Below are 476 nucleotides of genomic sequence, written 5' to 3' on the forward strand. Positions count from 1 at the left end.
GGGTTCCCACTTGACGTCCCGCGGCTGCCCTGGAGTTCGCAGGAGGCAGACGTGGCTCGTCTTTCTTGAGCAGAATGAGGCCCGTCTTTCTCGAGCTGCATCCGATGCCCTTAGCACCCACTGGAAACTGGGGCAAGGGAAGGCAAGGCCAGCTTTGGGGATACCCAGCCGGTGGGCACATGTGACGTGGCCCCGGATGAGGGGCTGCACAAGGGGTGTCCCAGGTGGGGTGATGTGGACTAACAGTGGGGTCCAGGGGGAGATCCCAGGGGCAGAACAGAGTGGGGGCTTTGCATCTGACCAGAAGGGGGATGTCCGAGCTGACTCACACCCAGACCTCACCCCAGACCCAGGGAGGAGCATGCCCTGCCTCTGCCCACCCACAGATGGGTCAGCCTCGTGGTGCTGTCTGTCCCTGGTGTTTGCTTGGGGCCCCTCTGGGCAGCAGGCTGAGCCCTCAGGCACTTCAGACAGTG

This window comes from Bison bison, unplaced genomic scaffold, assembly GCF_000754665.1.
Source record: "Bison bison bison isolate TAMUID 2011002044 unplaced genomic scaffold, Bison_UMD1.0 scf7180017864108, whole genome shotgun sequence".
NCBI classification, from domain to species: Eukaryota; Metazoa; Chordata; class Mammalia; order Artiodactyla; family Bovidae; genus Bison; species Bison bison.